The sequence below is a fragment of the Oncorhynchus nerka genome, linkage group LG7 (assembly GCF_034236695.1).
Source record: "Oncorhynchus nerka isolate Pitt River linkage group LG7, Oner_Uvic_2.0, whole genome shotgun sequence".
NCBI lineage: Eukaryota > Metazoa > Chordata > Actinopteri > Salmoniformes > Salmonidae > Oncorhynchus > Oncorhynchus nerka.
In genome coordinates this window covers 61616730-61635816 of record NC_088402.1, presented here as the reverse complement: position 1 = coordinate 61635816, position 19087 = coordinate 61616730, and positions in this window count along the sequence as shown.

The window sequence follows — 19087 nt, the reverse complement described above, 5'->3', positions numbered from 1 at the left end:
CGGACGAGAGACAGCCACTGAACCACGGATGTTCTCAACTAACGCAGTCTGTCAGCACTGTCCTCTCACTCTTCCGACACACACTGATTATCATAGAGACATTGCTAAAGCGCAGCGGGAAGAGCACTCATTATCCCCGATTCACTGGATGTATACCAAATGAGACCCTATTCCCACTACTGTTGACCAGGGCCCATACGGATGAGGAATAGGGTGCCATTTAGGATGTAACTAATGTCTTTCTGAGAAAGGCTTTGTTTGAATCCCTGTCCACCCCCACACAGGAAATTGTCCAGTTGAATTTTCATTGTAACATTTCTAGTGTCGATTCTGTAAGAGTGAATTTAACACTCAGTGGAGTAAAATAACACCCAGTGTTGGTGTTAATAACTCGAGTTATTGTTTTACACTGTGGAGAGTAAAACAGCCACATCAAAACCACGCCCATCATTATCATATTTCCCAGCATGCTCTATTGCAGGTAAAAATTTTAGTATTGTTTTTTATATCTGTGTCTTTGCATATACAGTTGAAGTCGGAAGTTTACATACACTTAGGTTGGAGTCATTCAAACTCGTTTTTCAACCACTCTAGAAATGTATTGTTTAACAAACTATAGTTTTGGTACGTCGGTTAGGACATCTACTTTGTGCATGACACAAGTAATTATTTACAGACAGATTATTTCACTTATAATTGACTGTATCACAATTCCAGTGGGTCAGAAGTTTACATACACTAAGTTGACTGTGCATTTAAACAGCTTGGAAAATTCCAGAAAATGATGTGATGGCTTTAGAAGCTTCTGATACGCTAATTTACATAATTTGAATCAATTGGAGGTGTACCTGTGGATGTGTTTCAAGGCCTACTTTCAAACTCGGTGCCTCTTTGCTTGACATCATGGAAAATCAAAAGAAATCAGCCAAGACCTAAAAAAAAATTGTAGACCTCCACAAGTCTTGTTCATCATTGGGAGCAATTTCCAAACACATGAAGGTACCACGTTCATCTGTACAAACAATAGTACGCAAGTATAAACACAATGGGACCACGGAGCCGTCATACCGCTCAGGAAGGAGACGCAATCTATCTGTCTCCTAGAGATGAACGTACTTTGGTGCGAAAAGAGCAAATCAATCCCAGAATAACAGCGACGATGCTGGAGGAAACAGGTTCAAAAGTATCTATATCCACTGTAAAACAAGTTCTATATCAACATAACCTGAAAGGCCACTCAGCAGGGAAGAAGCCATTGCTCCAAACCCGCCGTAAAAAAAAGCCAGACTACGGTTTGCAACTGCACATGGGGACAAAGATCGTACTTTTTTGGAGAAATGTCCTCTGGTCTGATGAAACAAAAATAGAATTGTTTGGCCATAATGACCATTGTTATGTTTGGAGGAAAAGGGGGTAGGCTTGCAAGCCAAAGAACACCATCCCAACCGTGAAGCACGGGGGTGGCAGCATCATGTTGTGGGGGTGCTTTGCTGCAGGAGGGACTGGTGCACTTCACGAAATAGATGGCATCATGAGGGGGAAATTATGTGGATATTTTGAAGGCATCAGTCAGGAAGTTAAAGCTTGGTCACAAATGGGTTTTCCAAATGAACAATGACCTCAAGCACACTTCCTAAATTGTGGCTAAATGGCTTAAGGACAACAAAGTCAAGGTATTGGAGTGGCCATCACAAAGCCCCGACCTCAATCCTAGAGAAAATGTGTGGGCAGAACTGAAAAAGCGTGTGCGAGCAAGGAGGCCTACAAACCTGACTCAGTTACCTGACCAAACCTGACCAAAATTCACCCAACTTATTGTGGGAAGCTTGTGGAAAGCTTCCCGAAATGTTTGACCCAAGTTAAACAATGTAAAGGCAATACTACCAAATACTCATTGAGTGTATGCAAACTTCTGACCCACTTGGAATGTGATACAATCTGAAATAAATCACTCTCTCTACTATTATTGTGACATTTCACATTCTTAAAACAAAGTGGTGATCCTAACTGACCTAAAACAGGGCATTTTTACTTGGATTAAATGTCAGGAATTGTGAAAAACTGAGTTTAAATGTATATGGCTACAGTGTACGTAAACTTCCGACTTCAACTGTACATTGGCTGATTCATCTTATGCTACAAAAAAATAAATAACATGCATTTTTCTAAACTAATCCCAATCAGTTAGTTAGATTTATTGCACCTGTTACTGAAATGGTTGTTCCAGTTTAAATGGTTAAGGTAGTCTTCTTATCAACTTTCCTAATCCTGACAGTCACTCTGAATGCAGGTTGCGGGTGAATACAAATTAACCATCCTGTAGGTGGAATCTGGGTGGATTCCAGCAGGGAATACACATCACTTTGCAAGCCATCATAATAGGACTTGCAGGCTTGATTTGGGATGCAAACCAGGAATTTCCTAACACCTCTGTGTTAGGGTAAAACTAGCCCATCAAAGTAAGGTCATTTGATATATGTCTTGTATTGTCATAGATGTTAATGATAGCATTTGCTTAGGTACTCAGTTGGTGAAAGTGACAGGCCTTTCAAATGAAATAATTCAATAACCATGTCTCTGTCACTCACAAATACAGTCATGGGTGTTAAATATGCAAATTAGGCTCTATTCCATACAGTGTTAAAACAATACCCCAAAATGATTTACTGTAACATTGCAGGTGTTCATTTCTTGCACTGAGAAAGTGTTACAGTGTCAGCACTAAGCAAAATGAGTCCAGTTTACTCTAAATCAAGTGTTATGTTTTACACTGTAGGTGGAATGCAACCCAGGGTCTCGAGCTTGATGACGAGCTTGGAGGGTACTATGGTGTTGAATGCCGAGCTGTAGTCGATGAACAGCATTCTCACATAGGTATTTCTCTTGTCCAGATGGGTTAGGGCAGTGTACAGTGTGGTTGAGATTGCATCATCTGTGGACCTATTTGGGCGGTAAGCAAATTGGAGTGGGTCTAGGGTGTCAGGTAGGGTGGAGGTGATATGGTCCTTGACTAGTCTCTCAAAGCACTTCATGATGACGGAAGTGAGTGCTACGGGGCAGTAGTCGTTTAGCTCAGTTACCTTATCTTTCTTGGGAACAGGAACAATGGTGGCCCTCTTGAAGCATGTGGGAACAGCAGACTGGTATAGGGATTGATTGAACATGTCCGTAAACACACCGGCCAGCTGGTCTGCGCATGCTCTGAGGGCGCGGCTGGGGATGCCGTCTGGGCCTGCAGCCTTGCGAGGGTTAACACATTTAAATGTCTTACTCACCTCGGCTGCAGTGAAGGAGAGACCGCATGTTTTCGTTGCAGGCCGTGTCAGTGGCACTGTATTGTCCTCAAAGCGGGCAAAAAAGTTATTTAGTCTGCCTGGGAGCAAGACATCCTGGTCCGTGACCGGGCTGGGTTTTTTCTTGTAGTCCGTGATTGACTGTAGACCCTGCCACATGCCTCTTGTGTCTGAGCCGTTGAATTGAGATTCTACTTTGTCTCTGTACTGACGCTTAGCTTGTTTGATAGCCTTGCGGAGGGAATAGCTGCACTGTTTTTATTCGGTCATGTTACCAGACACCTTGCCCTGATTAAAAGCAGTGGTTCGCGCTTTCAGTTTCACAGGAATGCTGCCATCAATCCACGGTTTCTGGTTAGGGAATGTTTTTATCGTTGCTATGGGAACGACATCTTCAACGCACAATGAACTCGCACACCGAATCAGCGTATTCGTCAATATTGTTATCTGACGCAATACGAAACATGTCCCAGTCCACGTGATGGAAGCAGTCTTGGAGTGTGGAGTCAGCATGGTCGGACCAGCGTTGGACAGACCTCAGCGTGGGAGCCTCTTGTTTAAGTTTCTGTCTGTAGGCAGGGATCAACAAAATGGAGTCGTGGTCAGCTTTTCCGAAAGGGGGGCGGGGCAGGGCCTTATATGTGTCGCGGAAGTTAGAGTAACAATGATCCAAGGTTTTACCACCCCTGGTTGCGCAATCGATATGCTGATAAAATTTAGGGAGTCTTGTTTTCAGATTAGCTTTGTTAAAATCCCCAGCTACAATGAATGCAGCCTCCGGATAAATGGTTTCCAGTTTGCAAAGAGTTAAATAAAGTTCGTTCAGAGCCATCGATGTGTCTGCTTGGGGGGGAATATATACGGCTGTGATTATAATCGAAGAGAATTCTCTTGGTAGATAATGCGGTCTACATTTGATTGTGAGGAATTCTAAATCAGGTGAACAGAAGGATTTGAGTTCCTGTATGTTTCTTTCATCATACCATGTCTCGTTAGTCATGAGGCATACGCCCCCGCCACTCTTCTTACCAGAAAGATGTTTGTTTCTGTCGGCGCGATGCGTGGAGAAACCCGTTGGCTGCACCGCCCCGGATAGCGTCTTTCCAGTGAGCCATGTTTCCGTGAAGCAGAGAACGTTACAGTCTCTGATGTCCCTCTGGAATGCTACCCTTGCTCGGATTTCATCAACCTTGTTGTCAAGAGACTGGACATTGGCAAGAAGAATGCTAGGGAGTGGCGCGCGATGTGCCCGTGTCCGGAGTCTGACCAGAAGACCGCTACGTTTCCCTCTTTTACGAAGTCGTTTTTTGGGGTCGCTGCATGGAATCAATTCCGTTGACCTGTTTGTAAGGCAGAACACAGGATCCGCGTCGCGGAAAACATATTCTTGGTCGTACTGATGGTGAGTTGACGCTGATCTTATATTCAGTAGTTCTTCTCGACTGTATGTAATGAAACCTAAGATGACCTGGGGTACTAATGTAAGAAATAACACGTAAAAAATCAAAAAACTGCATAGTTTCCTAGGAACGCGAAGCGAGGCGGTCATCTCTGTCGGCTCCGGAAGTCATTAGCTTGGCTGTTGAGGTGATCTGGTGGAGTGTGTGTCTGTGTGTGTGCGTGCGTGGGTGTGTTCGCATGTGTGTGATCATGATCAGGCGATTCCCTGATCCACCTCTACGCAGACGACACCATTCTGTATACTTCTGGCCCTTCCTTGGACACTGTGCTAACTAACCTCCAAACGAGCTTCAATGCCATAGAACACTCCTTCCGTGGCCTCCAACTGCTCTTAAACGCTAGTAAAACCAAATGCATGCTTTTCAACCGTTCGCTGCCCGCACCCGCCCGCCCGACTAGCATCACCACCCTGGATGGTTCCGACCTAGAATATGTGGACAACTATAAATACATAGGTGTCTGGCTAGACTGTAAACTCTCCTTCCAGACTCATATCAAACATCTCCAATCGAAAATCAAATCTAGAATCGGCTTTCTATTTCGCAACAAAGCCTCCTTCTCTCACGCCGCCAAACTTACTCTAGTAAAACTGACTATCCTACCGATCCTCGACTTCGGCGATGTCATCTACAAAATAGCTTCCAATACTCTACTCAGCAAACTGGATGCAGTCTATCACAGTGCCATCCGTTTTGTTTCCAAATCACCTTATACCACCCACCACTGCGACCTGAATGCTCTAGTCGGCTGGTCCTCGCTACATATTCGTCGCCAGACCCACTGGCTCCAGGTTATCTATACGTCTATGCTAGGTAAAGCTCTGCCTTATCTCAGTTCACTGGTCACGATAACAACACCCACCCGTAGCACACGTTCCAGCATGTATATCTCACTGATCATCCCCAACACCTCATTTGGCTGGCTTTCCTTCCAGTTCTCTCCTGCCAGTGACTGGAACGAATTGCAAAAATCGCTGAAGTTGGAGACTTTAATTTCCCTCACCAACTTTAAACATCAGCTATCTGAGCAGCTAACCGATCCCTGCAGCTGTACATAGTCCATCTGTAAATTGCCCACCGAATCTACCTACCTCATCCCCATTCTGTTTTTATTTTATTTACTTTACTGCTCTTTTGCACATCATCATATGCTCATTTATCACTCCAGTGTTAATCTGCTAAATTGTAATTATTCACTCCTATGGCCTATTTATTGCCTACCTTCTCATGCCTTTTGCACACACTGTATATAGACTTTCTTTTTTCTGCTGTGTTATTGGCTTGTTTATTGTTTACTCCATGTGTAACTCTGTGTTGTTGTCTGTGTCACACTGCTTTGCTTTATCTTGGCCAGGTTGCAGTTGTAAATGAGAACTTGTTCTCAACTAGCTTACCTGGTTAAATAAAGGTGAAATAAAAAAAATGAAAGTGTGGGGTTTTGTGTACAGTATGTGTGTGTGGCTAGCCTCTGAAAGGCCAGGGAGAGAGAGGTGTGTGCACTGACCTCATAATGGAATGGCATTTGCAGGGCAGGAGATATGACAGGACTCAAAAGACAGGCATTTGTTGGACATATCACCTCAATATCAAAGACGCAGAAATGCAAACATATCCTCTAGAACATGAATATATGTGCTTAAATACTCCCAGGGCAAGGAGTTTTTCCTCACCATGTGACTCATGTCATCTCATTGTTTCTGAGTTGGCCAGAATGTGTCAGCGGTTAGTGCCTCTGACCCCAGCACATATGCCAGTTGGCATTGGTTCGAATCCGGCCCACTGCCCTTTGCGTGTCTTAAACCTATCTTTCCAGCCTTTATCCTAGCCTGCACAGTTACATCACACCCCGTGGATTAACATAGATAAGGCTATTTTAACGTCAGAGACCTCCTCGCATATATATTTAGCATTAGTTCATGCTATTTTTTTATTATTGTGTGTCGCTTAAACAAGCCAAGTACAGTTTTCGAAATGGCAAAAACGTTGTTGTAAGGTTAAATATATGCTAGATTTGGATGCGTAGATTAGAATTTCCTAGTCCTCAGATAATTCCCGTTTTTTTGCTGAGAAAATGTCATACGCAATCTTAATTCCATTGGGGATTTCGACAAATACACCAGGTGAATATTGGCTGGTCCACTTTATTCATGTTGCTTCACCACACAACAACAACATAAAAGATCCATTTCAATGTACCACTTTTACAGTCAATGACTAAATGTGCCTCCAAGACATTCTGCGCTGGCACACGAATCCAAAAAGAGCTATTTTTTCAAGATCATTAAAATCTCTTTAATGCCTCTTCTTCCCAACACTGACCCCCCGTAGCTCACTGACATATATCAATGACGTTACCCCGGGCCACACGCACCCCTGCCGAGGCTAATGTCAGAGGAACCATGCGCAGTAATGATGAAAACACTGTGTCCATTCTACATAAGCCCCAGGCTACTTTCAGACTTTTCAGAGGTTGCCAGCTTTCTCCTCAGAGAGGGGAGTCAGGCACGGTTGGCACAATGTACATAGAATTTTTGTAAAGGTGTAATGTGAAATTGTTTTTTTAATGGCTTAAAAAAACTCACCTGAAAGACATTTATTGTGTCCCTGTGGTAACGCATTGGCTCGTTATCAAAGCCCAGTCCACAGGGTTTCAAACTCATGAGTAATTAGCTATGAATTCCGGCTTTTGCTGTTGACATGACCTACTATGTCTGGGCTGGTGGCTTTGCATGAAACCCACCTGCGACGTCATCCCGTACAAATCTTTGAAATTATATTTGATAATTTTACATTGTGCACCAATATTGCATTCTAAAAGCATGTTATATTAAGTGACCTTTAATATAAACCACATGGAGAATTCAATGCATCAGATTTGTAGTAATAATAATATCTCACTGATATGAAAGATAAGGTCCTTATGCTTCCGAAACTGTACCACAAGTGAAGCGTGCTAATGTTCAGACTGACCATCGGGGCTCTTAACAAAACTGTACAGAAGACACCTTTGTCCAATGACTATTATGTGTAATGTAATGGAACTGAGAGCCATGATCAAGGGCTACCCTCAAGGCCACCCCGCTCATTAGGCAGGATTAGTGTTGGTCCCATGTTTCATGAGCTGAAATAAAAGATCCCAGAAAGTTTCCATATGCACAAAAAGCTTATTTCTCTCAAACTTTGTGTACAAATTGGTTTATATCCCTGTTAGTGACAATTTCTTATTTGCCAAGATAATCCTTCCAACTGACAGGTGTGGCATATCAAAAAGCTGATTAAACAGCATGATTATTACATAGGTGCACCTTGTGCTGGGGACAATAAAAGGCCACTTTAAAATGTGCAGTTCTGTCACACAACACAATAACACAGATGTCTCAAGTTTTTATGGAGCGTGAAATTGGCATGCTGACTGTAGGAATGTCCACCAGAGCTGTTGCCGTATAATGTAATGTTAATTTCTCTACCATAAGCCGTCGCTTTAGAGAAATTGGCAGTACGTCCAACTGGCCTCACAACTGCAGACAACGTGTAACCACGCCAGCCCAGGACCTCCACATCTGGCATATTTTCTGTAGCGTGCAGGCTGGAGATAAAATGAATGACAATGTAATGAGACAGACACATTTTACATCATACAGGTTTCTCCCCAAAAAACTAAATTGGCAATCAAATAAAAAATGAGCTGTCATGTTAACAAACAACGTATCCTACAAACAGGACAGCTCAAAGTAAAATGGACAATATGGAATGGACAATCACAACGGTTTTCAAGGGGTTTCACCCCATTGTCATAATCAGTGGTTTCAAGTGTGTATCCGTCCAAGCTGATCATAGCAACAAAACAAAAATACTTCTGCATTTCCGCTGTGTAAACACATTGCCAATAGGCCCACAATAACTCCTGATAAAGTTGGGTAGCTGATATTCAGAGCTTAGTCAAATTCATTAGTCACAGGAATCAGGACTAATAAAGCCAATGCAATGGCCTTTTTTACAAATGGTGGGCCTACCACATGGATGGGCATTCATAAAATTCCTTTGGGGAGACATGGTAGGCTAAACCCCAGTAAACATGAGCTGTTGTCTTTTGGAAGTCTTTTTGTTGGTGTTTTACAAACGGTAGGCTTAACACAACAATTTCAGGCAACAGTCTTTGCTCTCACCTAGTGTTGCAGAGAGTAATGTCAACTGGCCCTGGCTCATTTCAAGGAGACAGAACACGAATCCTTCCTGAGCAGTATGATGGCTGCATGGTCCCATGGTGTTTATACTTACGTACTATTGTTTGTACAGATGAACATGGTACCTTCAGGCGTTTGGAAATTTCTCCCAAGGATGAACCAGACTGGTGGAGGTCTACAATTTTTTCTGAGGTCTTGGCTGATTTCTTTTGATTTTCCCATGATGTCAAGCAAAGAGGCACTGAGTTTGAAGGTAGGCCTTGAAATACATCCACAGGTTCACCTCCAACTGACTCAAATTACGTCAATTAGCCTATCAGAAGCTTCTAAAGCTATCACACCATTTTCTGGAATTTTCCAAGCTGTTTAAAGGCACAGTCAACTTAGTGTATGTAAACTTCTGACCCACTGGAATTGTGATACAGTCAATTATAAGTGAAATAATCTGTCTGTAAACAATTGTTGGAAAAATGACTTGTGTCATGCACAAAGTAGATGTCCTAACCGACTTGCCAAAACTATAGTTTGTTAACAATACATTTGTGGAGGGGTTGAAAAACGAGTTTTAATCACTCCAACCTAAGTGTATGTAAACTTCTGACTTCAACTGTATATGCAAAGACACAGATATGAAAAACAATCCAAAAACATTTACCTGCAATAGAGCATGCTGGGAAATATGATAATAATGGGCATGGTTTTGATGTGGCTGTTTTACTCTCCACAGTGTAAAATAATAACTCTAGTTATTAACACCAACACTGGGTGTTATTTTACACCATTGAGTGTTAATTTCACTCTTACAGGGTGAATTTAACTCCTGAATCAACACTAGAAATGTTACCTAAGCTATAGTTTGTTAACAAGAAATTTGTGGAGTGGTTGAAAAACGAGTTTTAATGACTCCAACCCAAGTGTATGCAAACGTCCTACTTCAACTGTACGTACAGTCACTGTGGGGACGTCGTCAATGCACTAATTGATGAAGCCAGAGACTGATGTGGTGTACTCCTCAATGCCATCGGACGAATCTCGGAACATATTCCGAGGGAGAGTTTGTAGGCGTCTCTCTGTGTGGAGTAAAGGTGGTCTAGAGTTTTTTTCCCTCTGGTTGCACATTTAACATGCTGGTAGAAATGAGGTAAAATGGATTTAAGTTTCCCTGTATTAAAGTCTCCGGCCACTAGGAGCGCCGCCTCTGGATCAGCGTTTTCTTGTTTGCTTATGGCGGTATACATCTCATTGTGTGCGGTTTTAGTGCAAGCTCTTCTTTGCCTAGAGCTCTTCTTTGTCTACACCCATTCAGCATCATTCACACCCTCTTAAGCTTTAGCCCCACCCATCTCGGAGCGCTCTCAGAGCGCACACTTGACTTCTCTAGCTGATGATTTGGTTACCTCTGGATAACATGAAAACAGCCAAACCAGCTCGGCTGGAAAAAATGTAATTACGTTTTTTTGCCGACGTTTACTGACACTGGCCATATTCAACGGGTGTTGTTCACTTTAGCTTAAGACATGTAGCTAGCTAGCTAGCTAGCTAGTTAAACAATGAATCTAGCTAGGTAACCAACGTGTAGGATCACACATGTCACGTAACGTTAGCTAACGAGCCAGCCAGCTAACATTAGATTGTTGTTTAACAATGAATATAATGCCAAATCATGTCGTTACTACCCTGCATGAAAATGCTGGGAGCTAACCAACCAGGTTCAATGTTAGTTAACATTAGGCTCTAACTAGCCAAGCAACCGGCTCTGGGCTATGATTAATAACATCATACACGTAACATTAGCTAGGGAGCCAGCCAGCTAACGTTAGCTAGCATGTTAACAGTACACTTTACCTTAAGACATGTAGCTAGCTAGCTAAGTAAACATAGAACCCAGCTAGGTAAACAACTTGTAAGATTTTATTTTTTTATTTTATTTCACCTTTATTTAACCAGGTAGGCTAGTTGAGAACAGGTTCTCATTTGCAACTGCGACCTGGCCAAGATAAAGCATAGCAGTGTGAACAGACAACACAGAGTTACACATGGAGTAAACAATTAACAAGTCAATAACACAGTAGAGAAAAAAAAGGGGAGTCTATATACAATGTGTGCAAAAGGCATGAGGAGGTAGGCGAATAATTACAATACTGCAGATTAACACTGGAGTGATAAATGATCAGATGATCATGTACAGGTAGAGATATTTGTGTGCAAAAGAGCAGAAAGGTAAATAAATAAAAACTGTGGGGATGAGGTAGGTGAAAATGGGTGGGCTATTTACCAATAGATTATGTACAGCTGCAGCGATCGGTTAGCTGCTCAGATAGCAGATATTTGAAGTTGGTGAGGGAGATAAAAGTCTCAAACTTCAGCGATTTTTGCAAATCGTTCCAGTCACAGGCAGCAGAGTACTGGAACGAAAGGCGGCCTGTGTGAGGTGTTGGCTTTGGGGATGCTCAATGAGATACACCTGCTGGAGCGCGTGCTACGGATGGGTGTTGCCATCGTGACCAGTGAGCTGAGATAAGGCGGAGCTTTGCCTAGCATGGCCTTGTAGATGACCTGGAGCCAGTGGGTCTGGCGACGAATATGTAGCGAGGGCCAGCCGACTAGAGCATACAAGTCGCAGTGGTGGGTAGTATAAGGTGCTTTAGTGACAAAACGGATGGCACTGTGATAAACTGCATCCAGTGTGCTGAGAAGAGTGTTGGAAGCCATTTTGTAGATGACATCGCCGAAGTCGAGGATCGGTAGGATAGTCAGTTTTACTAGGGTAAGCTTGGGAGCGTGAGTGAAGGAGGCTTTGTTGCGGAATAGAAAGCCGACTCTTGATTTGATTTTCGATTGGAGATGTTTGATATGGGTCTGGAAGGAGAGTTTGCAGTCTAGCCAGACACCTAGGTACTTATAGGTGTCCACATATTCAAGGTCGGAACCATCCAGTGTGGTGATGCTAGTCGGGCAAGCGGGTGCAGGCAGCGATTGGTTGAAAAGCATGCATTTGGTTTTACTAGCGTTTAAGAGCAGTTGGAGGCCACGGAAGGAGTGTTGTATGGCATTGAAGCTCGATTGGAGGTTAGATAGCACAGTGTCCAATGACGGGCCGAAAGTGTATAGAATGGTGTCGTCTGCGTAGAGGTGGATCAGGGAATCGCCCGCAGCAAGAGCAACATCATTGATATACACAGAGAAAAGAGTCGGCCCGAGAATTGAACCCTGTGATCACACACATCACGTAACATTAGCTAATGAGACAGCCAGCTAACGTTAGCTAGTTAAACAACAATGAACATAGTGCCAAATCATGTCGTTACACCCTGCATGAATCTGCTGGGAGCTAACCAAACAGGTTCAATGTTAGCTAGCTAACATTAGGTTCCAACTACCAAAGCAAACGGTTCTGGGAGAGCAACCCTTATGCAGCTCCACTACACGATAATAAAAAAAGCAGTGCTCGACAGGATTACCAACACAGACTGATCAGCTCAAATAGACAGAAGTCCTCTATATGGCAGACCAATCCGAACTCCTCTCTTGGCATGTCCAGCCCACTCAGTAAATCATGGCTGGTGGGAAGGTTGCTGGCTTTTTCTGTGGCTTTATCAACAAGGCTTATAATTTAACAATTTTATTCGTATTTACAGATGGCATACAAGTTTGTTATTAAGGCACATGAAAGTTCACATGATCCAGAGGCATTTCTGCCAAGAAACGCATTTAGATTTTTTAAAAATAATGTTCAAATGGCTCTCCTGTGACGTCGTGACTTGCGACATACGCCTAGTTTCCTGAAACGGGTCACATATTCACAGACTTCCACAACTTGTCTTACCGGAGGCAGCTGTTCTATCTTGCCGATGCAGCGTAAACACCGCCAGCTGAATGTTATCCGTGTAGTCGTTCAGCCACGACTCGTTAAAACAATAGATATGTTTTTAATGACCCGTTGGTAGGATATTCGTGATCGTGTTTCGTCTATTTTGTTATCCAATGATTGTACGTTGGCTAATAGGACTGATGGTAGAGACAGATTACCCACTCGCTGTGGGATCCTTACAAGGCACCCCGACCTACGACCCCGATATCTCTGTCTCTTTCTCATGCGAATCACAGGGATTTGGACCTTGTCCGGTGTCTAAAGTAAATCCTTCGCGTCCGACTCGTTAAAGAAAAAATCTTTGTCCAGTGCGAAGAGAGTAATCGCTGTACTGATATCCAGAAGCTCATAAGAGACGGTAGCAGAAACATTTTGTACCAAATATGTTACAAATAACATGAAAAAACGCACACGATAGCACAATTGGTTAGGAGTTCATAAAACGGCAGCCATCTCCTCCAGCCCTGTCACAAGGAGATTTATGGCTGATTTAAGATGAAATCATCAACCCTGTTACTGTCAACCGTGTTACTTTATTTGGCACTTAAAAGACACTTACATCATTTATTTATTTCACCTCGAGATGGGAAAATGTGCATTTAATTGGAAAACACTTTTAAAAAGGATGTACTACCTTTAAAGTGTCCAATGAATATGCATATTTTTGTTTTCCTTTTTCAAATTATTTTCTGTTTCATTATTTCTGAACACACTCCCGGGCCCTGGCTCCTGTGTTGGGACCCTGAGTCAGACACAGGGTGGTGTTTCGGCTCGCCCTATCTGCACAACACCACTGCCCTTTTTGGGGTGGAATGCGTTTCACAACTTTTTTTGCCAGAATGTCACACATGAAGCCTGGAACAGAGGTCTGAAGTAGAGAAAATAATTTAGACAAATTTCTCACTTTTAGAAGAACAGTTACCTTTTTAAAGCAGAGAAGCATTAAGACATGTATGCAGGGCATGGAACACTAAGCACTGAGAAGTAACAGTGATCTCTCCTGAAATTGTAATACCTTTTCACTGGTCCTGGGCAAAAACCACTCAGTACTTGATACTGGTAGGCAGTAAGAAATCAAGACTCTCCTTTCCCAGTAGGTTCTGTTGTAAACTTATACAACATTGGACCCGTTTTAGAGGACGTACGTTAAACAATGTCACATAATATAATATAGCAGTCACAGAGAGGTGTGCATATGACGTAGATGGCAGCAAGGTCTCTGAGTCAGCACCTGGGGGCAGGAGAAAGAGAGAGACAGAGAGAGAAGTAGAAACAGAGAGAAAGAAACAGAGAGAGGTAGAGAGACAGAAAGTGATGTATAGAGGTAATACAAGAGCGGGCAGAGAGAGGGCCGTCATCAAGCTGTCCCCCTCGTGACACCTTTATTATCAGGGCACTGCCAGTGAGTGTGGTAGGACACAGAGGCGGTGTGTGTGTGTACTAGGTGGAGGAAGTATTAGAGGGGGTGTCGGAGGGAGGATTAGAGACGGAAAGGTAAAGGCCCATCTTGACTTCTTTGAGAGCCTTTTCTATCAAATGGCTTAATTTGTTCAAGTTGATCGTTGGGACACGTTACTGTGATATGAAGTATCAGCATAATAAACGCAGGTTGACGTTTATTGTCATGAGTGCTGTTTTGGTGAGATGGCTACCATGCTGGGAACAGCATGAAGCAAACTGTGTGACATGCACAGATACTGTGTGTGACTGTGTGAGAGCAAAGTGTTGCATCTCACTCATCTCAATATCCTAGCCTATTTATTGATGATAGGCCCTGCTTTACTTAAGTTGCGAGACATTGCAAGCCAAGAAATTGCGAGATACAGCATTCCTTTGCTGATAGATAGCCCTAGTGCACGGTTCTGACTCCGTCTGCCTGGTGGCCGACCTGCCTAAACTGTGCCCCTTCCCTCTCTCTCTGTCCCTCGCTAGCTCACTAAAGATTCAAGTGTTTGTGTTCTCGGAAGTACGACAACTAATCAGTCTCCTCTGTTCCAAAAATACTGAATCTTAGGAGTCGATTCCTAGTGGAATCGAATCTTGACACATAGAAATGGGAGCCGTCATACAAAGAGTAGAGGAATCAATTACTTTGGAGTTGACTCTCCACCACTACGTCATTTGAAAAATGGCAGAGAACGGCAACCGCCAGCAGAGTGAAGTCCTGTATGGAAGTACGTTGAGAAGTTAAATGAGAAGGAAATGCAAACTTTGTAAGATGGATTTGAGGTACAGTAATAATAGCAGGGGTTGGAACCGATTCAGGGAACAGAACCAAAAAACGGTAAATAAATAGATAATGCCTATGATCACAAGACGCCCAGCGCTTCAAGCCAAGCCTCCTCCTCCTAGTTTTAATGTAAAACTCTGGGGGGGCAGAGTAGCCTAGTGGTTAGAGCGTTGGACTAGTAACCGGAAGGTTGCGAGTTAAAACCCCCGAGCTGACAAGGTACAAATCTGTCGTTCTGCCCCTGAACAGGCAGTTAACCCACTGTTCCCAGGCCGTCAAAATAAGAATGTTAAAGAACTGACTTGCCTGGTTAAATAAAGGTAAAAAAAAATTAAATAAAGAAAATGGCAGTAGAAGAAGAAAATATACTAGTTCAAAATGGAGATGGCCTAAATAGAGCTCAATGATGGGTTTCCCACCAGTAATTACCAGTTGGAGGGCCATTCAAATATATTTATTTCCAGTCCATATTTGGTGTCCCATTATGACGTATGTGAGCGCACGGGCAGCGCCATTGAGGCCCTCTCCATTTTGTAGTAGTCATTTTCTTTTTCTCGTACAACAGACTGAAAGAGTGCATACTGCCAGCTAAAATGCTTTGATTAAATAGGTATAAAGCAAAGGTTGGGGATTTACTGCCACCTACAGTTACGGAAAGTTTGCTCAGATCCCTCCTGATGTTCCGGATGGAATCATGTGATCCTTCCTTTACCAATAGGAAGGCCAACCCAGTTTACTACTTTAAAATGGTGGTCCTTTATCTAACTCTATGGTGGTAAATTCCCACTTACCACTTGATTACGAACTTGATTACGAACGCAGCATAAACTTCGTCAATATTCTTATGTCACCAGGTCCAGTCAGCCAATCAGGTGTTGTGTTGTTCATACACTTAGCTCAGTTATTGAGATGTCAAGTCTCTGGCTGCTGCTAGCAGTAATTTAAGTAAATGACAAGCTTGGCATTCAAAATGGCCCTGATTGCTTGCAATTCATTGTTGAGCCATATGACTAGAGCTTCTTGTAAATATCACCTCTCATCAGCAGGTGTTCATATAGCGGTCATGGGAATCAACTAGTTAGTCTCACTGGGATAAAATTGATATTTTTCATTAGGGAACTATAGTGGATGGCTAAGTGCTAATGTGAAAACATAGATAACGTGCATTCAGATTGTTGTATCCCGATCTGAAAAAGGTTCAACTTATTTTAGCTAGGGACAATACTTTTTCCTATGTATCCTATGTCCCCATCTTTGTTAACCCAACTGTCACCGTGTCACTTATGGCTGGCCTAGACTGGATTGCTGGTGCTGCTGTGCCTCTGTGCGTGTGTGTTTGTGGCTGAAAGATGTATAAAATCGAGCACACAGCATTGCAATCTCCATAGACAAACATTGGCTGTAGAATGGCCATACTGAAGAACTCTGACTTTCAACGTGGCACCATCATAGGATGCCACCTTTCCAACAAGTCAGTTTGTCAGATTTCTGCCCTGCTTGAGCTGCCCGGGTCAACTGTAAGTGCTCTTATTGTGAAGTGGAAATGTATAGGAACAACAACGGCTCAGCCGCGAAGTGGTAGGCCACACAAGCTCACAGAACAGGACCGCAAAGTGCCGAATTGCGTAAAAATCGTCTGTCCTCGTTTGCAACACTCACTACCCGAATGCATAGTGCCAACTGTAAAGTTTGGTGGATGAGGAATAATGGTCTGGGGCTGTTTTTCATGGTTCGGTCTAGGCCTCTTAGTTCCAGTTAAGGGAAATCTTAACGCTACAGAAAACAATGACATTCTAGAATATTCTGTGCATCCAACTTTGTGGCAAAAGTTTGGGGAAGGTCCTTTTCTGTTTCAACATGACAATGCCCCAGTGCACAAAGCGAGGTAAATACAGAAATGGTTTGTCGAGATTGGTGTGGAAGAACTTGACTGGCCTGCACAGAGCCCTGACCTCAGCCCAATCGAACACCTTTGGAATGAATTGGAACGCCAACTGTGTGCCAGGCCTAATCGCCCAACATCAGTGCCCGACCTCACTAATGCTCTTATGGCTGAATGGCAACAAGTCCCTGCAATGTTCCAACATCGAGTGGAAAGCCTTCTCAGAAGAGTAGAGGCTGTTATTGCAGCAAGGGGGGGGACCAACTCCATATTAATACTCATGATTTTGGAATGAGATGTTCGACGAGCGGGTGTCCACATGCTTTTGGTCTTGTAGTGTAGTTCTGGACGCAAATCTGTAATCAGAAATGATTGGAAAATGAGGAGGGCTTAATGTGCACATATAAACAGATATGTCAGTCCAGCTTGAACCAAAAATAATACTCTTACTCTCACAAATGATTTTATAGGTTTCATTTCAGTGCTGCTCAACTCAGGCTGTTCATTTTCAGAATCCTGAGAAGGATAAAGTTTTGTTTTAGGATAAACAGAACTACAACCATTTAGTAATGCACCCTAAGCTCGTACATTAGCAAAGGGCTCAAATTTGATCAAATTGTGCCCCCTTGTGGCATATAGACAGAACAACTTCCACCACTTGATAAACTACATGATTCATATACATTACCTGAATGCTCGCCGGTCAGTCTCTCTCCCTCTCAATATGAGGAAGGTGCTCCCAATGTTCAGTATACTCCGTGTATATTTGTTTCTACTGCCCTTTTGAATAAAACGTAATTTATTTAAAATGTTGTAATTGTAATAGCGTAGTGAATTGTTGTTCTCAGGGCACCATTGCAAATTAGACCCTGTTCTCAATTGGTTTCCCTGGTTAAATAAAAGTTAATAAAAAAATTATAATAATACCCTCCTTGACAGAACAACTTACACTTGACAAGCTACATTATTCATACACAGTACCATCCTTTATACAGCCAGTGTTTCACTTACATGATTTCTGAACTCAAAATCCACCCTTAGCCGCTATCCGAACTAGGCACTGCTGTAGATCTTAGGTTAAAGATGGAGTATTTGCTTTGCCATGCGGGAAGGGTGGAATTTAGGCCATATTGCTGATTTTATTCACATCTACAGTGCCTGTATTCAACAGTGCTGATCTAGGACAAGTTTTGCCTTCGAGTTACAATTAATTATGATTATATGGACAGGGGGAACCTGATCCTAGATTACCACTCCCACTACTAAGATGCTTTTTGGGGGATTAGCCTACGGTGATATTTGTTGTCCTCAGTGTGGATCAAGGAGAAGAGGCCAATTCAGACTATTGAGATGTACCCTTCAACTGGAACTTCTTTCCACTTTGAGCAGCCTATAATTATCTTAATTTGAAGGTCAGGGTTAACCCTGTTGGAGCAGTGGTTGGCAAGTTAGCAGCATTGCACTGGTTGTTACAATATATTAATTCCTAAAAGTCTAAGCTGTTGGGGGGTGGGATCATTTCCCTATTTGATTTTAGGACCCCTTTTGGTATCAAAAAATATATAAAAAATGTTACGATAAAATATTGAATTTCACCTTTACTACTATTGCCCATAGAAACACATTCATAAATGGCAACACAACAAAAAAAGACAGTAAAAAAGTAAAGCATAAGGAATAAGGTTTTGAAGTGTCTGACCTATAAGTAGAAGTAGTTTTTTTTACACATATTTAACACCCTTTTTTTTTAGTAGGTACAAAACTACCTTCATACTTCCATGTATTTTTTCAAACCGGTACAGGTTACCTTCAGACGAAAGAAGCGGAGACCATCATGGTGTTCATATGAGAGTCTCATGTTTCCAAAGAGTGGTCTTATTAGTTTGTAGGCCAAAACAACATTTTAGTGAGAAGGGAGATTTTCGGGATGTCTCATGGTCTGACAAACACAGCTGCAGCCCGGATATCTCTAGCTTAAACTGACTGATTTTGATTGGGATTTTTTTTATTATGTTACTTAGATTGACGCACCGGTGTGTCAATAGACTCTAGGGAGTTTTTACTTGTATCGTATTGTATTCTTTCATAAATGCAATCACATTCACCATAGAAATGTCACTCCCCTCCAGTGTTTTCTTCTTGCGGGCAGGATTTGGGTTCCAGTGAC